The sequence below is a fragment of the Heterocephalus glaber genome, unplaced genomic scaffold (genome assembly GCF_053883595.1).
Source record: "Heterocephalus glaber isolate CG9 unplaced genomic scaffold, H.glaber_assembly_v1.0 deba00001461, whole genome shotgun sequence".
NCBI classification, from domain to species: Eukaryota; Metazoa; Chordata; class Mammalia; order Rodentia; family Bathyergidae; genus Heterocephalus; species Heterocephalus glaber.
Genome location: NW_028258308.1, coordinates 3,016,938 through 3,030,142, shown reverse-complemented (window position 1 = coordinate 3,030,142; position 13,205 = coordinate 3,016,938). Strand labels below are relative to the sequence as shown.

General features: G+C 38.9%; 1 pseudogene; it reads right to left on the bottom strand.

Moving 5' to 3' along the window:
• Nucleotides 1-4,020: 4,020 nt before the first annotated feature.
• LOC101720582 (serine/arginine repetitive matrix protein 1 pseudogene) lies at nucleotides 4,021-7,498 on the bottom strand (annotated as a pseudogene).
• Between the last annotated feature and the right edge of the window lie 5,707 nt (nucleotides 7,499-13,205).

Below are 13,205 nucleotides of genomic sequence, written 5' to 3'. Positions count from 1 at the left end.
ATGGCAATCCTCCTGCCTCAGCCTCCTAAGTGCCAGGACTACAGGGATGCACCACCACGCCTGGCATTGAGATTTTTGGACAGCTACCCTCTCTGTCTTTTAAGTGTAACTGTCTTATGTATTTTCTGTATTTAAGTATTTCATTTGCAATCATTTCCTTATCTTCAGAGACACTTTTCCCCCAATTTTCATTGCTTGAATCACTTAGGAAAATTTTCCTTCATTAGACTATGTTTTTATTTCTTCTCCATTTCTAACAAATATATAGAACTTGTGACTTACAGTAATCTTTTAAAAATTTTTAGTCTTGGAAACTGTTGCTCTATTTCCTTGGGCCACTGTGGCCTCAAAAGAGAAATGATTTGTCAATTGAATTGATGCTCTGTTATTAGTTATGTGCTGTTTTTCTCTTTGCTTTTGATATTTTTCTTGCTTTAGTTTTCTGAAGCTTGATTAAGGTGTTTCTTGGCATGTATTTTTTAAAAAGAAAGAAAGCCTTTTTTTTTTTTTTCACCAGGCATCTTCAATCTGTAAATGTATGTCTTTGGTAAATTTAGGGCTTTATAGCCATCATTTCATTGAAAACCTTCCAGCCCCACACATTTTCCCCATCCTTCTTTGATTCCAATGATATGAATATTAGTCCTTTTATTTTGTCTCACAAGTCTTTAATATTCTGTGTTTTTTTCCAGCTATTTCCTTTGTTATTTAAATTGGATGAATTCTATTGATCATCTTCTTGTTCACTAATGCTATCTTGTGTAATTTCCACTGTTAAATCCATGCAATGTTTGTTTTATTACTACATTTGTTCATTTTAGAAATTCTGTTCAGTTCTTCTTTACAAATTCTATTTTTCTTAGATTTCCTACTTGTAGTTTGTTTCAAGAGAATATCAAATTCTTTGTTAAAGTATTTAATGAAAAATGTTTTAAAGTCTTTTTCAGATTACTCTTGCATTCATATTCATCTTGGTGTTGGTATTAGTTTCTTGATTTTCTTCATTCAAATCTTGATTATTGGTATGATAAATGGTATTTTCTTGTATCTTGAGCAAGAAATGTTAGTCACATTGACTGAGCATATTGACTACTATAGAGAGCATGCACAGCAACTCTTGTTGGCAGATTTTTGTAGTCTCTAAATGTGCTTTGAAGTAGAATAAGGCATATTTCTGGTTATCTTCCAAAACTAAAATTATGGTAAGATTTGAAATTAGTTGTTCAGTCTAACTGGAATGGAATCTCTTTGTGGTTTTGATTTACCTTTCCTTGAAAATAAGTGTTCAGCATTTTCTCATATATGTTTGACCATTTTTTCCTTAGAGAAATGTTTGTTTAGGTTGTTTGCTCACTTTTAAATTAGCTCTCTTTTTCTTGTTATTGAATTTTTGTGCTCCTTATATACTTTGTTTATATTTTATTTTTATTAGGAGTTGTTTGCTGTGCATAATGATTACATTAATTGTTGGAAGTTGGTACATGTACATAACAAGTCTTAATTCTATTTTTATCCCATTCCACTCCCCTCTCTTTTCCCTTCCTCCATTTCTTGATCCTTTTTTCTTTTGTGAAAGTAGAGCTCCTTATATATTTTGGATATTAGCCCCTCATCAGTTGTTTGATTTTCAAGTATATTCTCCCATTCTGTAGTTGTCTTTTTGCTCTGTTTACTGTTTCCCTTCTAGTAAGAAGATTTTTAGTTTGATAAAATCCCATGTCTATTTTTGCTTTTGTATATGAGTTTGAAGTCATATACAAAAAAATCTCTTTCTAGCATAAGATCATATCAGTTTTTCCTTAGTTTCATCTAATAGTTTCATATTTTCAGATACAATATTTAGGTCAGAAATCCATTTTGAATTGATTTTTATATGATGAACTACAAGGGTCTAATTTCAATCTTCCACATGTAAATATCCAATTTTCCTCCACTTCATTTATCAACATGCATTTCTATAAGCTTTATTGAAAATCATTTGGCTTAAATCTGTGGGTTTATATATGAGATTTTTGTGGCAATTGCTCATGATATGTCAACTTGATTGGATTCTCAATGCCTGGCAGATGAGAAAAAATACTTCTGGGTACGGTTGCATGAGTCATGGAAGTGTGACCTTGCATCCATGTCTCATCTCTTGTCCCTTTCTCTCTGTTGGTACTTTCCTGTTCTGGTTGCCATGAACTAAGAAGCTTTTCTATCATGCCCTTCCACTATGAGGTTTCTGTCTTGCAGAACTGAGTCTTCTGAAGCCATATGCCAAATTTAACTTCTTCTTTTTTGGGAGGGTGTCAAGTCTATGTCCAAGTGATTAAAATTTGACTAATACAGCTTTCTACTCTTTCCCACTGGTTAATGAGTCTGTTACTATGCCTATACCTTACTGTTTGGTTACTAGAGCTTTGCAGTATATTTTTTAAAAAGATAGCATGATGCCTTACGTTTTGATCCTTTTGTTCAAGATTGTTCTGGCTGTTTGGTATTTTGTTCCATATGAAATTTAGGTTTTGTTTTTTTCTTTCTGTGAAAGAAATCATTGGTATTTTGATAGGATGCAGATTGCATTAAATCTGCAGATTGATTTGCATAGTGAAGGGATATTGATAATATTAATTCTAATCTATAAGCATACAGTACATTTGCATTTGTTTGTGGCTATTTCAGTTTCTTTCATAAGTATTTTTTGCTTTTAGCAATAGAGTTATTTCACCTCCTTGGTTTATTCCCGTTTTTTGGTAGCTATTATAAGTGGGTTGTGTTTTTTATTTCTTTTTTGGATAGTTTACCATTAAAGAATTCATACCATAAAGCAATTCAACTAATTTTTAAAAAATACATATATAGTATGACTTTTACATGTATACATTCATATACATGATATGATAAAAAAATTAGAGTAGCTATGTAAATAAATATTATTATAGTAAAAGACACATTCCCATTAATCTCTATCAAAATAGCCCTCATTTCAAATATAATATTTAATCATTCTTGCCACTTTAAGAAGAAATTATGCATGCTTTCTTTTGAGAGTATCTTTAGTTGTGCTGTCATGGCTGCCTTGATACTGATACTTTGAATTTAACTTTCATGATCACTATGACTTTGAGGAAGAGCCAGCAGTCAACAGCGTGAGATACAGTGAGGCAGATGAAGACACAACAACTTCTTTTTTTTATTTTTGAAATTTATTGTTTAATCCACAAGCTTCATATAGCTTTAGTTTAAAACAAAAACAAAAACAGTGAAACCAAGACACTATTTCAAAGTCCCGGCCCTTCCAGCTTCCAAATACAAGAGCTCTGAAACTTATATATCTGAATTGAAAGAATAAGACAAAAATATGAATGCAGCCATGACATTTCAGAAAACAAAAATTTCATGTAGCTGAAGGATCCTTCCTGGAATGAGTTAACTGCCTTTATAAGAGGTGAGGGACAGGAGGCAGGGGGCTGCTGAGGGGGACAGGGATAGGACTAGAACAGGATGGAATCCAATTCCAGTGTTCCAAATCAACTTGTTACACATCCATATAAACCTTGTGTCCTAGAAAACATGCTTTCATTTTTCTGTCTCATTCTAGAGCTCGAATTCTGATTCATTTCAGCAGCAATTACACAGGCAACAGGAAAGATTGTGGCATTAGAATATTCTTTTATACTTTTGTGGTACTTCAACAATGGTCTTATTTTTGGACAAGCTTACAAACCATATAAGGTTGGAAGCATAATTTAAATGGGTGTGAAGACTCAAATGATAAAAAAAAGTAAAGAAAAAAGAAAAGAGGGAAAAATGAGAGAGGGGGGAAGCCCCCCTAGGAATAGCCAGTGATATTTAAAGAAACCATAAGAATGACAACAATACTGAAACCCCCTTTTTTATAAAAGAGATTTTCTTTGGCTTAAAATACTTTACTCTAAATGAATTTATGCCAGCTATCAATGAAAGAATGTCACGAATACACTATGAACACCTTTTGCAATGTAAATACATGCCGCGCCCCCTTTTTACATGGTGAACTTCAACCTAGCAACTATTACAACAAATGTTATAACCTAAAGCTCAAATACATTTTAGGAATTTTGAAATTGAATTGAGTACAAACCAAGTAAAATTTACATCCTAACAAACACTTCCACCTAGGACTGTGGGGACACTTGAGCCTTCCGCATGAATCTCAGAGCCTTTTCCCGCAGGTGCTTCTCTAAGTCAACAAGGTTATCTTCAGCTTCACTTTCGGTCTCCTTCTTGGGCTCTGTGGCTGTTCCGCTTCTTCCTGTGCTGATGTAGTTTGGCAGCAGCAATGGCTGCAGGGGTTATAGGAGCAGCCAGGGCTGCAGCCACAGCCTTTTTCTTCTTGTGTTTTTTGTGCTTCTTGTGTTTCTTATCCTTTTTGTGTTTCTCGTCCTTCTTTTTCTTCCCACCTCCTTCTTGATTTGAATTCCTGGCTGGTGATGGGTTTGGCTTTGGGTTTTTAGCCTTTTTGACTGGCACCACTGGTGACCAATTTGTAGAGGGTGACTGAGACTGGACAGGGCATGGAGGTGCTGGGGCTTTTTCACTGCTGGCTCAGGAGATCCAGAGACAGATCGAGAGAAGGAAACCCTTCTTACAGACTGTGGACTTGGTGAGGCAGCCTTTTTTGTCTTTTTAGGTTCTGGAGTTCTGGAGACTCTTCTAATGGGCCTGGTACTTGGAGATGGGGACTGCCTTCTTTGGGGTGATGCCAATATTCCTCTTCGAACAGGTGGAGGACATGCAGTCTGAGGAGCTCGAGGGCGCGGTGAGGGAGAATGCGGTTTGGTTATGGTGACCCGGTCTCCCTGGTAGTGAGGCTCCCCAAGGAAGACCCTTTCCTACGCTTTGATGAGAGAGAAGGTGAGCATTTCTTGGTGACTGGGGAGCTTCTTTGGGAGGTGGAGAGGAGGAGACCCGGCGCTTTGGTGATAGGGATGGTGATGCCTTTCTCTTAGGAGGGGGCGGAGCAAAGCCGTTCTCTTTCGAGGTGGAGAGTACCTCCTCTGTATGGGAGGAGAGTATCTTAGGGGGGAAGGTGTGAGCCAACGAAGCAGAGGAGAGGGAGTCCTTTGTTGACGTGATGGTGTGGGAGATCTGCGCTGCCGAGGAGGAGGAGCCGGAGAAGATCAGAGCCTTCTGGTGGGTGGAGGGGAGAGACTTCTCCTCCATCTATGAGGGGAAGGGTCTTTTTGGCGCTTTTGTGGTGACGGAGATGCACTCCGGGAAAGGAAATGTCTCCGCTGCCTGCTGACCTCGCCATTTTTCACATGGGATCGCTTGGGTCCCTCATCTTCAGAGGAAGAGGAGGAGCCAGAGTCAGATGAAGACTTCTGGTTCTGCCATCTGCACTGACGACTTTGCTGCACAGAATTGGCTGCAGCCATTTTGCCACCTTTGTCATCTTCAGATTCAGATAATTCTACTTTTCTAGGCTTTGGTGCTGCTGGTGGTGATTCTCTTTTCTCAGTACATTTACATTTTGTCACTTTACTTGAGGTTCTCCCTGGCGACACAGAAACATGACTTTTTCTTGTACAGTTTGGTTGCTGGGGTGTTGGGGAAGGAGGAGTTTTGGTGGTGGAGTAGCTGGAGGTGATGGCCTGTGCCTTTGCCTTGGAGGACTTGCTGATCGAGATAACCTACGAGTTTTTCGAGGGGTCTGGATGTCCTCTGAGGAGGTTTCTTTGGTGGTGACTGGGAACGACATAAAGAGGATGATGAGGTACTCCCAGACAAGGATGCTGATGAACGCCTTCTTTGTCTTACTGGAGATCTACTCCTTCTATGCCTCGGAGGAGGAGACATTCATCTTGGTGGAATTCTTCTTCGAGGAGATGATCCCTTCTTGGGCTTGGCCACCTTCTAGGTGAATATGATCTTGATCAGGACCTATGGCACTGTCTTGATCAATGAGAAGGATGAGAATGATGTGGCCTCTCGTACTGAAGGTTCTTTTACTTTCACTGAAGGTTCAGGGTGCTCTGGAGTTTTTTCCTTATTTTGTGGAGCAGGGAAATTACTCTGACTCTTGATTCTGTGATGGGGAGATCCAGAATAACTGTGCTTTCTTGCTCTCCTGACAGGGGAAGATCATCTTCTAGGGGAAGGAGATCTGGATTTGCTTCTTCTTAGGCTTTGAGAACTCTCCCTTTTTTCTCCACTGCTTTCTTTTTCTTCTTTGTCCCATTTATCTTTGTCTTCATCTTGCTTTTTCATCAATGCCAATTTTTCTTGTTCAATCTGTCTCTGTTCTATTTCTTCTTTCTTTAGTTCTAGGAAAGCAGAAGGGATTCCAGAGATATTTTCTTGTGCACTTAACAGCAGGGGCCACAGTTCTTCCACAAATTCTCTAGAATTTTTCCCATTCAAAAACCTAGGCAGGTTGATTTGCATCATTTTGGAATCTAGATTCTTCAATTTCAGCTGGTTGAATATAAACTCAATCACAACATCATCTTCAAATCCAAGGATTTCTGTTACTCATTTTGTTATCCAAGGCTTTACAACCTCCAAGTTTACTTTGCTCATGTTCACCTTTTTTTCTAGGCATTCTGTAAATTTCAGCTGCTTCAGTAGTTTCTTCTGCTTGTTCCTGAACAAATTATCCTGTTCTGCACTTATCCCATGGAAGAATCCCTTGTCTATCTTGCTGCCTTGCTTGGAGATTGCTCCCTATCCCCCACAACAACTAAGTTTTATGAGCTTGACTTTTAATTGGATTACATATGACAGTACCATTTATCATATTTTTTGTTATATCTCATAAAGACACTCTCAAAAGAAGGCTTCCAGCATGTGGAACACACCAAATCAGCCCGCTGCAGACAGGCAGGTCTGTGCACGCACTACCAAGGTCCCGAGTCATGCGTAAGATGCTGAATTACCCCGCTGCAGACAGGCAGCCACCTAGTTCCACACTACGAAGATGCAGAGGACACCAGGCCACCAGACCAAGGTACTGAGGCCCGCTGCTCCCAGCACAGAGGTAGGGGCTTCTGAGCAGCTGTCCCACTGGACCTGGTCCAGAGGAAGGGGCTTCCTGGTCACCATCCCTCCCTCTGCTCCCAGCCCTAAGGAAAGAGCTTTTGGGCCACCTTCTGTCCTGCTGCTACAGGGCCCAGAGGAAGGGGATTCCAGGCCACCATCCCTCCCACAACTCCCAGTCCAGAGGTAGGGGGTTCTGAGCCACCATCCCACTGCTCCTGGTCCAGAGGAAGGGGCTTCCCAGTCACCATCTCTCCCGCTGCTCCCAGCCCAGAGGAAAGGGCTTTTGGGCCACCTTCTGTCCCGCTGCTCCTGGTCCAGAGGAAGGGGTTTCCTGTCCACCATCCCTCCGGCTGCTCCCAGCCCACAGGAAAGGGCTTTTGGGTCACCATCCCTATCACTGCTCCCGGCCCCTGTCCTACCTCACCCAACTCAGAGGAGGTAATCTGTGCAGGTGCTAACAGCCCCTCACCCCAGTCAAAATGAGTAAACACATAATCTCAAAACCAGACTTCCAGATCACCTACAGCAACACCAAAGGGAAATGAGATGGAACACTCTGATACTCAACCACCTGGACCCACTGAACTGGCAACAAAAGGGGATCTGGAAAAGATGAAATCAGAAATAATTTCTCACATAACAGGAGAAATTGTGCTCCTAGTGCAAGACATGATTAATAAATCTAGAGAGGAGCTCAGGAACATGATGGAATCCCAACATAAGAAACAAATGGAATCCATAAAACAGATGCAAATAGATTTCCAGGACATGAAAAACTCCATTGAAAGTCTACACAGCAGAATGAGCCCATGTGAGGACAGAATTTCAGATAGAGAAGATAAGATTGCAACTAGTGACCAGGAAAAGAAAAATTTCTTCAAAATTATAAGGGAACATTGGAAATCAATCCAGCAGCTGCTAGATGATGCAAAGAAGAATAACATAAGACTGATTGGGCTCAGTGAAGAAACAGGAGAGAGTGGAGATGACAAAAAAAATCTCTTCACAGAAATAATGCAGAAAACTTCCCAAGCAGGGATGAAGAGCTTGACATACATATAAGTGAGGCATATAGGACTCCAAATAGCCTTGATCAAAAAAAATCTACACATCGGCATATAATTGTGAAGATTCCAGAAACACAACAGAAGAACAAAGTTCTCCAGGCAGTTAGAGAAAAGAAACAAATCACATACAAAGGAAAGCCCATCAGAATCACAGCACACTTCTCAACACAAACCATCAAGGCAAGAAGAGCTTGGAATGACATATTCCAAGCCCTAAAAGAAAACAGCCTCCAACCGAGATTGATGTACCCTGCAAAACTGTCTTTCAAAATGGATGGAGAAATAAGATACTTTCATGACAAAGAGCACCTTAGGAACTTCGTGAATACCAAACCAGCACTCCAAAGAATTTTACACAATATCCTAGGAACAGACATAGAGAATCACAAACCCAGGAAACAAATCAGAATGAACCCATCTGGCATGACAAGAAATTAAATGTAAAGGGGGAGAACCCAACAAAACGAAAAAGTCATGGCAATGACAAGTCAATACGTTTCAGTTATAACCATCAATGTTAATGGTCTCAATTCACCAATCAAAAGAAATAGACTGGCAGAATGGGTCAAGGAGCAAAATCCAACAATATGCTGCATACAAGAAATACACTTAATTCAAAAGGAAACTCATAGACTGAAAGTTAAAGGGTGGAAAGCAATACTGCATGTGACAGGAACCTGAAAAAAAGCAGGAGTAGCTATCCTCTTGGCAGATCAAGTAGATTTCAAATCAACACTGATTAAGAGAGATGAAGAAGGACACTACATCCTTGTAAAGGGAACAATGCAGAGGAAAACATGACAATCATAAATATCAATGCAAAAATCACTAGGGCACCTAACTATATAAAACAAATACTAACGGACATGAAAAGTCATATATGCACTAATACAATTGTAGTGGGGGAACTCAACACCCCACTGTCACAAATAGATAGATCAACTAGACTAAAAATAAGTAATGAAATACTAGAACTCAATCGAACTCTTCAACAAATGAACTTAACAGATGTTTACAGAGTTGTCCACTCCACAAAATCAGAATACACATTCTTCTCAGCTGCACATAGGTTATTCTCCAAAATAGGCCACATACTCACACATAGAACATGTTTAAGTAAGTGCAAAGGAATTGAAGTTATCCCCTGTACATTATCAGACCATAGTGTGATGAAATTGGAGATCCATAGCAAAAGAAACTCAAAAAATTTCATAAACATGTGGAAATTGAACAACACACTTCTGAATAACCAATGGGTCACAGAGGATATTAAAGAAGAAATCAGACAGTTCCTTCAATTAAATGACAATGACAATACAACATATCAGAATCTACAGGACACAATGAAAGCAGTCTTATGAGGGAACTTCATAGCAGTGAATACTCATATTAGGAAAACAGAATGTGCCCAATTAAAGAACCTGATGCTGAACCTCAAGCTTCTAGAAAAAGAAGAGCAGGACAACCCCAAAACTCATGCAAGGGAGGAAATTATAAAGATCAGAGCAGAAATCAATGAAATGGAGACTAAGAGAATGATACAAAAAATCAATGAAGCCAAGAGTTGGTTCTTCGAAAGAATCAACAAAATTGATAAACCCTTAGCCAACCTTGTCAGAACAAGGAAAGAAAAGGCCCATATCCATGCAATTAGGAAGGAAAAGGGTGAAATTACAACAGACCCAGCAGAAATCCAGAGGATCATCCATACCTACTTCCAGAACCTATACACCAATAAGATGGACAAAACAGAAGAAATGGACAGATCTAGATATATATGAATTACCAAAGTTGAATGAAGACCTAAAAATTCTGAACAACCCAATATCAACCAATGAAATTGAAAACATAATTAAAAACTTATCAACTAAGAAAAGCCTGGGCCCTGATGGCTTCACTGCTGAATTCTACAAGACATTTAGAGAGGAACTGCTGCCACAACTGTTTAAACTCTTCAATGAAATTGAAAGGGAAGCAATACTCCCAAATTCATTCCTGGAAGCAAGCATCACCTTGATCCCCAAAGCAGAGAAAGACCCAACTGAAAAAGAGAACTATAGGCCAATCTCACTAATGAACATAGATGCAAAAATCCTTAATAAGATACTGGCAGACAGAATGCAGAAGATCATCAAGAAGATCATACACCCGGATCAAGTGGGATTCATCCCAGGGATGCAGGGATAGTTCAATATACGCAAATCAATCAATGTAATACACTATATCAATAGAGCCAAGGACAGAAACCATATGATTATCTCCATAGATGCAGAAAAAGCATTTGACACAATCCAACATGCATTTATGATAAAACCCTCCAAAAAATTGGAATAGATGGTCTCTACCTCAAACTGATAGAAGCCATCTATGAAAAACCAACAGCCAATATCATATTAAATGGTCAAAAACTGAAATCCTTCACACTCAAATCAGGAACAAGACAAGGATGTCCACTATCACCACTCTTGTTCAATATAGTTCTGGAAACATTAGCCACGGCAATTAGACAAGAGAAAGAAATAAAAGGAATACAGATAGGTAATGAAGAAGTCAAATTGCCATTATTTGCAGATGACATGATAGTCTATATAGAAGACCCCAAGAACTCCACCAAAAGTCTTCTAGACTTCATAACCAAATTCGGTAATGTAGCTGCTTACAAGGTCAACACACAAAAATCAATAGCTTTCCTCTACACGAATGACAGACTCACTGAGAGAGAAATAGGGCAAATAATTCCTTTCACAATAGCATCCAAAAAACTGAAATACATAGGAATCAACCTAACAAAAGAAATCAAAGACCTCTTCTCTGAAAACTATGTCACTCTGAAAAGGGAGATTGAAGATGATATCAGAAAATGGACAGACATCCCCTGCTCCTGGCTAGGAAGGATTAATAGAGTGAAAATGGCCATACTTCCAAAACTGCTATATAGATTTAATGCAATTCCAATTGAGATCCCAACAGCATACTTCATGGACCTTGAGAAAACAATCCAAGAATTCATTTGGAACAACAAGAGACCCAGAATAGCAAAAGCAATTCTAGGTAACAGAGACATGGCAGGGGGTATCACAGTCTCCAACCTGCAACTCTACTACAAAGCTACTGTGATAAAAACAGCATGGTACTGGCAAAGAAACAGACTTGAAGACCAGTGGAACAGATTAGAAGATGTAGAAGCAACGCCAGACACACTCAGTCATCTCATCTTTGAAAAAGGAGCCAAACACCCTCACTGGAGGAAAGATAACCTCTTTAATAAATGGTGCTGGAAAAATTGGGCTTCACCTTGACAAAGATTAAAACTAGACCTGTATCTCTCACCATGTACTAAACTAAAATCAAAATGGATTAAAGATCTAAATATTAAAATAGAAACCCTGAACCAGTTGGAACAGAGGTTAGGTAGAACCCTTGAAGACATCAGTGTAGGAAAAGATTTTATGAACAAAACCTCAGTTGCCCGTGAACTAGCACAAACAATCAACAAGTGGGATCTCTTCTTATTAAAAGGCTTCTGCACAGCAAGAGAAACCACCAGCAGTGTGAAGAGAAAACCCACAATGTGGGAAAAAATCTTCACCTGCTCTTCCTCAGACAAAGGTCTACTATCTTGAATCTATAAAGAACTTAAAAGGATCAGACCTCCCAAATTTAAAGACCCTATCCAAAAATGGGCATCTGAAATGAACAGACATTTCTCAGACAAAGAAGTAGAAATAGCAAAGAAATACATGAAAAAATGTTCAACATCACTGGTCATTCGAGAGATGCAAATGAAAACAATGCTGAGTTTCCACTTCACTCCAGAAAGAATGGCTGCTATGATGAAATCAACCAATAACAAATGCTGGCGGGGCTGTGGGGAGAGAGGAACCCAGCTCCACTGCTGGTGGGAGTGTAGACTGGTTCAAGCACTGTGGAAATCAGTATGGAGATACCTCAAAGAACTAGGACTGGAAGTCCCAGTTGAACCCTGCTATTCCACTGCTGGGGATCTACCCCAAAGAATTAAAAGAATCATACCATAGTGATATTTGTGTGCCCATGTTCATAGCAGCACAGTTTGTAATAGCTAAAACTTGGAAACAGCCCAAATGCCCATCAACTGGAGACTGGATCAAGAAAATGTGGTTTTTTAATAAAATGGAGTACTACTCAGCCATAAAAAATGAGAAATTAGAGACATTTATAACTAAGTGGATGCACATTGAGGCAATACTCTTAAGTGAAATAAATAGGACACACATGAATAAATTCTGAATAGTTTCTCTGGTGTGAGAAACTGAAAGTGTAAATAAGGACTAAAATGTGTAATAGGTAATGTGAAATAGGAAGAAAAGGAACAAAGGGGAAGAAAGTGGGAGGGCTAGGGGAAAGGAAAGAGGGAATGGGATGAATATGAGAAAATAGAAAAATAGGAACAAAATCTTTGTAAATACGGAGGAATGGAGGGGTTGAAGGGAGGGCTCGGCAAGGGTGAAAAATAAGAACCAAGAGAGACTATGTAGAGGTGCAAATTTCCAATGATGAATGTCATTATATTGTATACCTAAAATGTACCAATGATTAGAATGAATAATCGAAAATGTAAATTAGGAAGAGAAGGTCCAAAGGGGTAGGGGTAGTGGGAGGGGTAGGGGAAAGGAAAGAAGGGAAAGGAAAAATGCTGAGAAATGGAAAAAATGGGAATAAAGTCTTTGTAAATAGGGAAGGGTGAAGGGAGTGAAGCGAGGGCTAGGAATGGGGAAAAAATAAGAACCAAGATGCATTGTGTAAAGGTACAATTTCCAATGAGAAATGTAATTGTGTTGTATACCTACAATGTACCAATAAAAGAATTTAATAAAAAAAAAAAGACTTCTGGAACTGCTCTAGAAAGTGGCAAGAATAATAAGATAGATTGTTGCAAGTGAGTGTATTTTGAGGAAGACTAATGACAATGTGTCTTTTGTTAAACTTTCTTTCTTTTTTTTAAATTGGTTGTGATATTTATTTATTTATTTATTTTTATTAAATTCTTTTATTGGTACATTGTAGGTATACAACACAATTACATTTCTCACTAGGAATTGTACCTTTACATAATGCATCTTGGTTCTTATTTTTTTCCCTATTCCTAGCCCT